Below are 10,268 nucleotides of genomic sequence, written 5' to 3'. Positions count from 1 at the left end.
ATTTAGCCTTGAACACTAAGTTAAAAAAAAAAAAAAAAAGATTTAGCCAAGAACCTTTCATGCCACACTATGTCAAAGTCTATTTTACTGCTGAGTGTCTTAGTTTAAGGTGAAGTATGTCTGAAAATTAAATATTTAAAAATTAGTGTCCCTCTACCAATGCTCGCTTTTGATTTTGAAGACTTTTTTTTTTAATCTTGTAGCATAGAGAATGTACTTACATTTGTCCCACCAACTGATTTCACAGATGATTTTTATAAAGGGAAAGAAAATATTCAGAATATCCAATTATATACGGCAAGTAAGAAAACGGGGAAGATATAAAATCGACAGACATCAACTGGTAAACATTCAATTATGTCTATTTATTCAATTATGTTGGATGAATACACACACATGTATGAGTGATACAGATTAACGAGTAGAAAAAGCTGGTAACTGCATAGACAAGGGTGTGAATACATACAAGTATATAGAAACAAATGAGCCAAAATATAAATAGGTGTGCAGGTACTAATTCCTTGCGGCCGTTTCTGCCAAGAGGCAACAAAATCTTCCAGGTTATCTCCATCACTTCAATGTTGTGCAGGGATGAACAGACAAGGCTTGGAGAATGGATGTGCCCCTAGGCTTCTTCAGATGGTCTAGGTAGTTGTGGCGGGGGGGGGGGGGGGCTAGCACATATAAAAGTCAGTTAAGGATAGATAAGGTGTGCTTATCCCTTAGTTGGTTTCTCAACCTCTAACTCACACAGAAATAAATTATATATATATATATATATATATATATATATATATATATATAAACTGGCAATATGACCATCCCCAAGTACAACAATATATATATATAATTTTAAGTTTTTAACTTTACAACTTAAGTCCCTTTACAATTTAACATTTTTAAATTACAGAATGCTCAAAGATGTCCCCTGGGTGGCGACCACTGCGGACTGTTGGTCGGCCCACAACAGATCCTACCTGGGGATGACGGCACACTGGCTGGATCCCAAGACCCGCACGAGACAACACGTCGTCCTGGTTTGCTCTCGACTCAGAGGACGTCACTGCTTTGATGTTCTCGCCCAGGCCATGGTGGACACCTATTACAAGTTCCACCTGCAAGACAAGGTGACCAAGACCACGACGGACAACGGCAAAGACTTTGTTGAGGCATTTATGCAGTTATGTATAGAAGTTGATCTCTTACCAGACATTCCTGAGACTGCTGCCGATCCGGACTTGGAGGGCATCGAGGATGTGGACCTGGACGGGAATCCCGAGGCTGGGGATGTGAACGAAGTTGAGTACATCTCTGTTGATACCGTCCTTGACGAGTCCAGCGGCCTGCCAGTGCACTTGTAGTGTGCAGCCCCTACCTTCAGCTTGGTAGCTAGTGTGGATTCCGACAAGGCTCTTGACAGCGCTTCGTTCGAGTCGGCCTACAGTAAGGCCATGTCGAAGGCACAGCGGCTGTGGAATCTGCAGAGCCACAGCACGGTGGCGGCAGACAGCACTCTGGACGCGTTGAAGAGGAGGCTGGTGGTCCTCAACAGTATCAGATGGAACTCTACCTATGACTCTGTTGTTTTCCTCAACAACCTGCTGGAGAAGAATAGGGGAGCTGTCCTCAGGATGATGACACATCTGAAACTGCAGACTTACACTGATTCTGACGTCGGCTCCTGACGGAGTACGCCCATCTGATGTTTAATGTTGCCAAGGCCTCGGATAAAATCTAGTGGGAGGACCAGGTTTATCTCGGGAGCCATCTGCCAACTGTAGCGGCTACCGTCATGAAGTTGGAGGAGGCCAAGTTCAAACATCTTCTGTACTGCAGTCCTCTGGTAGACGCGATACTGGCAGGCATCACGTAAAGGTTTGGGCTCCTCCTAGAAGACCTGGAGTGCCAGCTGATCGCTGCCTTCCACCCCAAGTTTTGCCTGTTCTGACTGGAGCAATATAATAACAGCCATGTTAGCAGAGTAACGAACGCCATGGAGACCGTCGTAGAGACAGCCCTAATGGAGATCAATGCGGAGGGCAGCTGGACCACCAACGATGACGATAAGAAAGATGATTTCTTCAGCGACATCACTCGATTCTGGGAGAGCAGGAGTCACAGGTCACTGAAATCTAAGGCGCAGAACTTGGTGAAGACCTAACTGGAGGCCGTCTCGAAGGAGGTCCTGATTGAAGTTCCCTTTTTGGGCGAGCAGGTCTTGATTGACCTGTTCACCATGTCGATCCCATCCAGTGCAGCAATTCAGCGTCTATTCTCTATAGGCAAAGATATTCTGAGGAGCAAGAGAGCCACTCTGTCAGATGGTAACTTTGAGAGGCTGATGTTTATGAAGGGCAACCAGCATCATGTCGAGGCGATGAAGTCCCAACCAGCGTAGCACACCCAGATAATCATCTGATCTTGAAATGATACCTATGCTATACTACACCATTTTGATTCGTTTAATACTTTTTGCACAGTAAATAAAGTGTATGTTATCTGAAAATAAAGTGTATGTTGACTGATGTGTAATTTCATTTGTTCATTTAATTATTTGCGTTCACTTTGCTCATCATCAGATCTTGGTATGCTATACCTTTTTAGAAAGCTCTATGTCTAAGCTACAACATGAAAATTTCAGCTCTCTAGGTCTGTTTTTAGGGATTTTAGAGCAAGAAACACCAAACCGAAACTAAATTCATATAATAAAAGTTAGCAGTTATCAGCGTTAGCGTCTGCTAATTTTTTTTTACTTGTTTAGCGGTTTAGCGTTTGCGAAGCCAACTTTTTTAGTTAGAGGATTAGCAGTTAGCGAAGCTAACTTTTTGCTTAGCTGTGCCCACCACTGCCCGCAACTAATTTGGCCAACAAGAGGGTCATGTGACTTAATGCTAAGAAAGACTCAGGTGAGCCAATTTTCCAGTATTTAATGTTAAAACAGTCAAATTGACAAGACGTCTAATATTACAATCAAATTAATGTGCTAAACAGTTCTGTTACACACACACACACACACACACACATACACACACACAAGGAGAATTATAAATGTCACTAAATGGGACTAGGATGTTAGTAAACACTTACATTGCTAGAAATAAGAGCTAAACCGCTCTAATGCTGTAGTTAACTCACATGAATAAAAACACACACTAACAGGAACCATAATCGTTCTCGATCGGCACTTTTCGGAAGATTATGCTCCCTGTTAGTGTATATGTTTTCATTCATGTGCGTTAACTACAGCATTAGAGCGGTTTAGCTCTTATTTTTAGCAATGTAGGTATTTCCTAACACCCCAGTCACATTTAGTGACATTTATAATTCTCCTTTTTGGTGAAACATTGCAAACTGCTGTTGATATATATATATGTATATATATAAGTTCAAAAAAGGAAAAAGACAAAAAAACAACAATGTGAGGACGTGATACAGATTGTGTTACTAGACGCTCGGGAAAGGAAAGAGAGAGAATATGACGTTTCGAGTGGAGCTCTTCGTCGGAAACAAGGAAAGTCCAAAGAAGGGGAAAACGGAGGAAGAAAAAATCGCCACCGATGTCCACGAGGTTACATTGTGGAAGGACCGGAAGGGGAAGGGGTGAAGGAAAAGTTAAGCATATAAATATGAAACAAGCTGGGAAAAAAGAGTACTCAATACCAGAGGTGGAGTAATATGCTTTATTTAAAAGCAGCAGAAATATCACAAAAACTGTTACTCAGAGTTTCACGTTCCCGTTCGTCAGACAGTATATGATCATCGCCAGATCATAACTGGTAAATTTATCTGGAAGGATAAAAAGCAAAATTTTAACTTTAGTAGAATTTGAACTCAGAACGTATAAGACCTGTAACGAAATATCCCAAATATAACATTGTCCACTGCGCTATCGATTCTGCCAACTTAGCACACTCACAAGCTTTCGCACCGACAAACCAGTAGTTTCTTTGGTCAAAATGTATCTGTATCTATTGACTTGTTTAGCTGTGTTTTACGGAGGCTTTTACTTTCCCATGAGTAGACGAATTCAGAAAACTTCTTTACTCTTGTTATTGAGTAAATATAGAGTATGGAAGTATTACATTTGACGGCAAGACTTCAAAATATGTGGAAAAATACGGAGAATATGATTCTGACAAAAATTTCCAAAAATTTTTCTACTTAAGGTTAGGGTTAGGGTTAGGGTTTTAGAGTTAAGGTTAGGGTTTTAGGGTTAGGGTTTTTGGGTTTTAGGGTTAGGGTTAGGGTTGGAGTTTTAGGGTTAGGATTACGGAAAAAGTGAAAAATGAAGAAATTGGCCGGGGAATAAGGGGGGAAGGAATTCAAAATCCCGATTTTTTGCAATTTTCCGGAATCTCCGTATCTGAAAACGTTGGATTTTGACAAAAAAAAAAAACAAATAAAAAAAAACAAAACAATAATTTGCGAGAAAATGGGGGGGGGGGGGCAGGAGGAAGTCTTTCCCATTTGACTACCATTGTATTTTCAAGGTCTGTTTTTTTTATTCAGTTGCAGTACCTACTCTCCAATTATACAAACAATGTATACGTAATACACCGTCGATTTCTAATTTATACATATACAATGCGATACGTATATAGGCGTTACAGCAATAGGTTGATGTATTTACGTCTGTTGATCTCTTAAAATATATTTCAAACCTACGCATTTATTACACTGAAAAACAGAAAATCTAGAATATGTACGTCATTATTATTACAACGGGTAAAAGACACAAATATTTGGAATTACTGCGCTGAGATTTATTAACGCCCACATCTACGGCGAATGTCAAAATTAAAAATAAATAGATACATAAAGAGATAAATTAAAGGTGTGGAAGAGGAGAAAGACAGACTCTCTGTCAAGTGGTGCTAAGCAATAATGGCAAAGAGTTAACATACCGCGACCCTTTGTTACTTTTAGGTTTTAACATGTTTTACTCACACTTTTTTTTTTCGGTTTTTCCTATTTCGTTGATAGAAAGAAAAGTTATTTTCATTCAACAACTCTGCTTATATTCAACATACAGAAAACTAATATCCCACCCAACAAAAAGCCCAATTTGGCTTAGATAAATCCAACTTCAGCCTACCATGTTAACGATAATGCTTTCCGATTGAGGCACAAGGCGAGCAACTTTGAGGGGCGTGGGGGTGAGTCGATACCTCCCGTCTCCATTACTTGATTAATACTTTATTTTATCGACCCTGAAAAGATGATGGAAAACAAAGTTAATCTTGGCAGGATTTCAACTCAAAACGTAAAAAGCCGGAACCAACATCGCAAAGTATCTTTTCCGACGCCCTAACGATTCCGCCAATCTACCTCACTACTACTACTACTGCTGCTGCTGCTGCTGCTGCTGCTGCTGCTACTACTACTACTACTACTACTACTACTACTACTACTACTACTAATAATAATAATAATAATAATAATAATAACAAGGACTCGATCAAGTGCCAAAATACAAAACTTTCTCTAGGGGTTACAAAAATAGAAAAGGTAATGGAAAGTGTGAGAAAAATCCCATCCACGTATATGAAGAGAGTGAGGAGGGGGACGGGACGTTGTAGTGTATATGGAAAGACGTCGCGCGCACACACACACACATACACAACTAGATACATATACTTAGCTATAAACAAATGCAAATACATTCATGCATACAAGCCCACACAGATTTGCATGGAATTTATTTTTTAAAAGTGCAAAAAAATAATAGTTAAAACAAAGTATAATTAAACAAAATAAATCATGACATATTATCGGGTTAACTCCACAACTCTAAACACTTAATCATTTCTCAAATTGTGTTTGAATGCAACCGAATTCACCATTAAGCATTTTTTTTTTTTAGGATATTCTTCAGTTTTGACATAACATCTTAATTTTATGAATAATCTATCTTTTGCGTGTGCTTTAAATTGGTTTCAAATTTTGGCACAACGCCTGAATGTTGGGGAGAGGGGTAAGTCGATTACAACCACTCTAGTCCTCAACTGGTACTTATTTTATCGAATCCGAAAAGATGAAAAGTAAAGTCAGCCAAGGCAGAATTTGAACTCAGAACGTACAGACGGACGAAATGCCGCTAAGCATTTTGCCAGGCGTACTAACGATTCTGCCAGCTCGTTGCAATCATGTACTTTATATATTCGAGGTAACGCTTTCGTATTTGTATTCTGCTAAGAATCTGGAAAATTAGTATCGGGCAGTTTCAACAAGCCTCAAACAAGCTCTGAAACTTGCCAAACAATGTCACCGAAAGCATTTTCATAAACTTTTCCTGTGTCCTTTTAAAGAGTAAAATAAACTGTATGAAATTAGACTTAGAAACCAGTCTGTATTAGTTTTATCTTAATTTTTGTGACATCTGTTTGTAATTTCCGGTTTGGCTTTCAACTCTCCCCACCTCTTTCTTCTGTCTGTGTATGTATGTATGTATGTATGTATGTATGTATATATGTATGCATGTATGTATGCACACACACACACACACACACACTTCTCAACACGGTCATTGAATCATTAAACTACCACTTTCGAAAATTAAAAAAAAATTATGGAAGAAGAAAATTTCTCATAAAATAAAAAGAAAATTCTGAATCTCCGTTCTTTAAATTTCTTTTATATTTGTTTTTAAAAAGTTACTTTCTCCACAGTAAGGAATTTCATCCTTCTATCTATCTATCTATCTATCTATCTATCTATCTATCTATCTATCTATCTATTTATCTATCTATCTATTTATCTATCTATCTATCTATCTATCACTTTTTTTTTTAATCTCGATCTTTACACAAGTAACCAAGATAAATCACAGGCACTGTCCACTTCAGTTTCCTCCATTCAGTCATTTCAGAAAGTAGTTCAATGGTTAATTTTATACAGCCATTTTAAAACAAATTTTATTATCGATCTGCTTCTCATGAATTAATAAGCGACACAGCAGCAACGTTCTAACACTGTTCCCCCTCTCTCTCTCTCTCTCTCTCTCTCTCTCTCTCTCTCTCTTTATATATATATATATATATATATATATATATATATATATATATATATATACGTTTACGAATTTGTGTTGCAGGATTCTTGTTGTGAAGTCATGTATTGAAACAGAGATTGTTGTATTTCGAGACGATCGTTATTTATTTACTTTTTTTTTTTTTTGCCAAAGAAACACGCACTATATATTCGTTCTTCATTCGTTTATTACTATTCTTATTCTAATTCGTGTCCATTATCCGGAAATCTTTCGTCACACATCTGTGTGTGTACAGGAGTGAGTGAGAGAGAGAGAGAGAGAGAGAGAGAGAGAGAGGTGTATGTGAGTATGTGTGTGTGTGTGTGTGTGTGTGTGTGTGAGAGAGAGAGAGAGAGAGAGAGAGAGAGAGAGAGAGAGAGAGAGAGAGAGAGAGAGAGTACCGTCTTTTAAAAGAAGTAAGTTTATTACAAAAGGGAAAGAGGACTATGAATCTCTGTTTTTGAAAATTTTCCCCAAGAAAACTTACGAATAAATATTCGTTTTTCTGTCTAATTCATGTCACTTACTTTCCCATGGTCAGTGGTATGTTGTTCTCACTAGAGTCGGCGGGAATCCATCAGACGTATACATTTTTGCTGGTCAAAGCCAGTTTACTCTACCAAAAGGGTCTAACAGGTATCCTTGTTATTCTTTTATTAGTTTTCTTTTACTTGCTTCAGTCATTTGACTGCGGCCATGCTGGAGCACCGTCTTTAGCCGAGCAAATCGACCCCAGAACTTATTCTTTGTAAGCCTAGTACTTATTCTATTGGTCTCTTTTTGCCGAACCGCTAAGTTACGGGGACGTAAACACACCAGCATCGGTTGTCAAGCGATGTTTGGGGGATAAACTCACACACACACAGACACACAAACACACACATATACGACGGGCTTCTTTCAGTTTCCGTCTACCAAATCCACTCACAAGGCTTTGGTCAGCCCGAGGCTATAGTAGAAGACACTTGCCCAAGGTGCCACGCAGTGGGACTGAACCCGGAACCACGTGGTTGGTAAGCAAGCTACTTACCACACAGCCACTCCTGCGCCTATATGAAAAGTTAAAACGTAAAAATCACTACAATCATTATATAAACAGACATTGATTGTCAAAATTTCATATCTCTGGCTTGCTGTAGACAATATTGTATACATAAATAAAAACAGTTAAAAACTAGTGTTTATTTTGATCTCTGAAATGTTTCTTTTATTTCAATATTGTTTCACCTTCTTTTACTTAATTCTTTGTTGAGTATATTCCTATATTTCAATGAAACAAATCATTGCTTATTCCCCGCATAAAACAACGTGTCACCAGTGGCCCGGAAACGAAATTTCATTAGGGGGTGCAAACTCAGGTCCAAAATTTTTGACGAAAATAGTGGATTTTTTTCAGTGTTAGTATCAAAACGAATGCAGGTGTAATCCTTTCTCCTCCATTCTACTATAGGCTCAAGGTCTGAAATTTGGGGGAGGGGGATAGTCGATCACATGACCCTAGTACTTGACTGGTACTTAATTTATCAACCCCGTGAAGATGAACGGCAAAGTCAACCTCGGCGGAATTTGTACTCAGAATGTAAAGACGGACGAAATACTAAGCATTTTCACGGAGTACCAGCTTGCCGCCTTAAATGCAGGTATAATAATTTTTATTATTATGAGGGTTGGCTGAAAAGTTTATGGGCTGAGTAAGACATTCTCATGGAATGTAACCAAATGAAGTTCATTTTTAGCGTAGTTCCTCTTACTGTCCACACAGTTCCATCAGTGTTGCAGTGCTTGGATCACATTGGTGAAGAAGATATACTATTGGTCAAAATAATCATCAACAGCAGATAAGACGTCATTATCACAGCGATACTGGTGTCCAGCTAAATGGGGTTTTTTTCATGTTAGGAAACAGATGATAGTCAGATGGAACCAAATCACTAACATAAAGAGGGTGATCGACCAGTTCAAAGCTAGTCACTTACAGCAGCCATTGTCCTAATGAAACAAGAACCCATTCATCAGTTTTTTCTGGGCGTTAGGGCTTGATAGCCTTTCGTAACTCCCTTAACAAGTTGGCATAGAACTCCTCATTGAAGATAATCAATAAACACAATGTCTTTTTCATTTCAAACAACTGAGGCCATCATCTTCCCTGCAGATGAAACGACGCTGCCTTCTTTGGAGTGAGTGAAGAGGAGTGTTTCCACTGCATGAATTGCCTCTTTGTTTCTGGTTCAAAGTGATGAAGCCAACACACATCCAAGGTTAAGAAACGTTCAAGGATCTGCCTCAAACAATGTCAAATATTTTCATAATTAGTGCTTTTTTGATGACGTATCAGAAGACATGGCACCCACCGAACAGAAACTTACGTCATGCTAAATTCATTGCGCAAAATATTCTGCACTCTCTCGAGTGATGTGCTAATAGCATTGACTATTTGATTTATAGTCAATCGCCTGTCATCCATCACCATGTGATGAACACGATCAATGTTTTCACCGGTGGTGGCAGCTGCAGGACGTCCAGACTATGGATCGTCTCAAGGCTCTCTCTTCCCTTGCTAAATTCAGATGCCAGTTTTGCATTGTTGATAAGGCTGGGGCGTCATCCCCTAATGTATTAACTATGTCAGCATGAATGTCCTTGAGGGCTAGACCCTTTTTCTGTAGCTGCTTGATTACAGCACGATGTCAAATTTTGTTGAGTTTTCAAAAGAAGTTGCTAATAGTTACATTTGAAGTTTCTCTGAACAATCAGATGTCAGTTTACTCGGAAAGAAACAACGCAGTTTTTAACGGGAAGACTTGAAATTACTAAAAGCAAGATTCCATAGCTCTCGCACCTCTTTTTCATTGTCAGCCAGTGAACTTTTCAGACCATTCTCGTATATATAGAAAAGCGCTTCAAATCATTCCAAAAATCTTTCCATGCTCGCTCGTTTTGGCAATGAAACTTTCCATGAGGATGTGCAAAGCGTTTTCCTTCCACAAGTTTTTATGCGCATGCATTATGGCACAATGCGTTAGGCGGTGCTGTGTCATTGTGGTACGGAGCCAGGTTATCAAACGGCGAATTGCGCTGAACGTTCTCTCGATTGATGCAATGACAGAATTAGTTACAAGCGAGAGAACGTTCAGTGCACTTTGCCATTTCAAGACATGGCACCATACCACAATGACGCGGCATAATGCATGTGCATGAAAACTTATGCAATGAAAAAGCTTTGCACATCCTCATGGAA

General features: G+C 39.0%; 1 pseudogene; it reads left to right on the top strand.

Moving 5' to 3' along the window:
* The first annotated feature begins 1,011 nt into the window (after positions 1 to 1,011).
* Positions 1,012 to 1,814, top strand: LOC149133330 (uncharacterized; annotated as a pseudogene).
* The last annotated feature ends 8,454 nt before the right edge of the window (positions 1,815 to 10,268 follow it).

The sequence above is a fragment of the Octopus bimaculoides genome, chromosome 11 (assembly GCF_046866305.1).
Source record: "Octopus bimaculoides isolate indiv1 chromosome 11, ASM4686630v1, whole genome shotgun sequence".
Classification (NCBI taxonomy): Eukaryota; Metazoa; Mollusca; class Cephalopoda; order Octopoda; family Octopodidae; genus Octopus; species Octopus bimaculoides.
Note: the sequence above shows the minus strand (reverse complement) of the source record. Positions and strands in the feature narration are given on the sequence as shown.